The sequence below is a fragment of a genome, unplaced genomic scaffold (genome assembly GCF_019419815.1).
Source record: "Pyrus x bretschneideri cultivar Hongxiangsu unplaced genomic scaffold, Pyrus_bretschneideri_v1 Contig21, whole genome shotgun sequence".
Classification (NCBI taxonomy): Eukaryota; Viridiplantae; Streptophyta; class Magnoliopsida; order Rosales; family Rosaceae; genus Pyrus; species Pyrus x bretschneideri.
This window is the reverse complement of record NW_025999513.1, coordinates 2,235,955-2,238,882: the sequence shown is the minus strand read 5'-3', so window position 1 is coordinate 2,238,882 and position 2,928 is coordinate 2,235,955. Positions and strand designations below refer to the sequence as shown.

The following is a 2,928-nucleotide window of genomic DNA, read 5'->3' as shown; positions in this document are numbered from 1 at the left end:
GCACTCAAATAAAAAACACTGTTCATGAGATTTGGAGGGTTTTAAAAATCTAAACGACCATGTAACCATTGTTTAAGCGTTGAGGATGCAATTATGAACGTTTATTATGCTTTCACATCTTTCAAACTTATACATTAATGATTATGAATTTTGTTTATTTTGAACTCCCTTAAAAATACTATGCATGAGAGTTTGTATGGTTTTAAAATTTTAAACGATCATATACCCATCCTCAAAGCGTAGAGAATGCGACTACGAGCATTTGCATATTTTTTTCATATTTTTCGCACATGTAAATTAATTATTATAATTTTTTTAATGTGTTTGGTATTTTTAAATTACATGATATTTTTATTTTTAATGTGTTTTATGATTTTTAATCTCAATCTTTGCCTATAATATACTATAAAATAAATAAATAAAACTTAAAATTTAAACTTTATGTAGAATAATAATTATTAAACAATATATACATATTCATTAAATCTATTGTATTCTAGAGTAAGTTTTTTTTAAGTAGTTTAAAAAATTAAAATCATTAAAATAATTTTTTTCTTATTGTGTCAAAACATGTTACCCGTGTGTTACTCTCGTGTAAACCTGTTAAGGACCCGTTATTAATGGGTTACTATCGTGTGACCCAATAATGACTCGATTAGTTATCGTGTTGACCCGAAACTCGTTATTTTCGTGTCATGTTAACGGGTCGTGTAAGAAATTGCCAGGTCTAATCCCAAACCAAACCGATTTTTTCATTTGTTTATTTAAATCCCACCATAAAAGGGTTGTCGACTCTTGAATTAAAAGAACCATTTCACCATTCTTTGAGAACGCCAAAGGTTTGTAATAACCGTAGACATGAGGCGCATCTCCCCCCTCACTAGAATAAACCAGGGTCCAAGATTTTGCCACTCCGTATTCCTTCATTACCCAAATATCGCAGCTTGCGAGAAAACCATAAACACAAATACACAGAGAGCCTTCCAAGACATGCAAATGCAACACAGAATTGTCATCCTCATCGACCGGGGTGTCAAACTCCAGATACTTCTCACTGGCAAGGTCAAGGGTTGGAATTATGTATCGGTTTTTACCTGCTTGTGATCTTCTCTGCATCAGCCAACTCATAGCACCATTCGACCCATCTGCACTGAAAAACCCTTCCCAGGCATGTTTGGAATCCTTTTCCATGAGTTCGATTTCATACTATAAATCTGAAGTTGGGAACTCACAGTGCCATCATCCCTGCTAATATCAAACTCCAAAATTGCCAATATTTTATAGTCCTGATTAGCGGAATCATACCCAAATCCGTACTGAGAGAGCACCTGTAAATCTGAGGATTGCTGCTGCTGAATCTCGAGGGTTGGGAAGGGAATCTTCTTAAACTTTTGAATTTCCGGGTTCCACAAAGCGCTGAAAAGAAATCTGACGGAGGAGCGTTACCTGACTTGAGTAAAATGGTTCGACCGGAATTGGTTTGGATGGAGCGTTGAAGATGAGCTTTGATGAAGCGATGGTCGTTGATGGTGGCATACCAAACTTTAGAAATGCAGAGGAACCGAATCAAATCCTTGGGCGGAAGCCGTGAAAGGATGTCGAACAGTATCTCCGGTGGGAGGTCTGACAATTTTTTTTTTCTGAAGAAATCAGCTACGGATATGGAATCTGGGTTTAGCGACTTTGCTCTCTCTGTTTTAGTTTGGGCCAATAACCAAGCAAAGCAACTCGGCTGGTCAACATTGGCGATTTTATTGCGGACCGGCGTTACTTCCTGTTTCAACATACTCTCTTTTTCATGTTTATTTGTTTTCTTTGTAAATTTTGCATGTTTTTTTAGAAAGCTACGACATTGATATATAATACAATACGTACAACTAATGAAGATAGTGTGTATAAAATGGATCTCGATCAAAATCTTGTCAGAGATTTACATCCGGACTAAAGGGAAAAGAACGTCTGCACTAGAATAAAATGGCGAAGTGCTATCCTTAAGGAGAGAATCAAGGATTCCTTAAACCAAGTTACAGAATTTTCCAGCGTTAAACTCAGTCGAGTCAACCTATGGGCTACCTTGTTCGTTGACATTCCCAAATTGCGAGGATTCCTGCCTACAGCCACACATGGGCTGCTTTGGCAGCCTACCCCGAGGCCCACTAAGCCCTTCAAAGCCTTGCCTTGCACACGGCAGCCAGCCATCGAATTGGGCTGCAATTTTTTGGAACCCAATGTCCCTTTTTTTGGCATTCTTGCTTCATAACCATACTTCTATAATTTTTGGGATATTATTGGTTAACGCTTATCAAGCTATGATTTTATTATCACTTTGCTTGAAGCAAAAAATTTCAAGCTAATATTAACCCCGAACGTTATTATTTTGCTTCTACGATCAAACGTGGATGATTACGATAGATTGAATTAATTAAAATGACCAGCAATCCATTAATCTGACAATTAATCCAAAATTATTGGCCTGAAGTCCAATTTTTGGCAACTAATGATTCAATAAATTATTTCTTTTCTTTGAACCGTTGACTCACTTTCGTAGTCCCGAAGCACTCACACTTGAGTTCCTGAAGCAACTCAAATCCACTACACTTAAACAGCATATTGTATTATGTGTTCTTGTAGGAACCTCTCTTTTATGAACTAAATGTTCATAAACTAAATTGAACTTGTAGTTTCAAATTTAGTGCCTTTGAAACCCGAAGTTTTCTTAAAACAATACACCCATGAAAACCCGAGTTTTTCATGAAAACCATTTCTTAGAACTCAAATGTTCTAACTTTGATGCTTATGGATGATTCATTCCTATAGAACCAATCACAATCTTGTTCCCTCCAATTCAGTGGATTGTCAAACCGTCACAAGTTCAATTTTCCTTATTTGGAAGTTTCTAACAGAAACCACTTTAAGTGGGGTACAAGA

General features: G+C 36.5%; 1 pseudogene; it reads right to left on the bottom strand.

Moving 5' to 3' along the window:
• Positions 1–762: 762 nt before the first annotated feature.
• On the bottom strand, positions 763–1,786 carry LOC125477289 (annotated as a pseudogene).
• Positions 1,787–2,928: the final 1,142 nt, after the last annotated feature.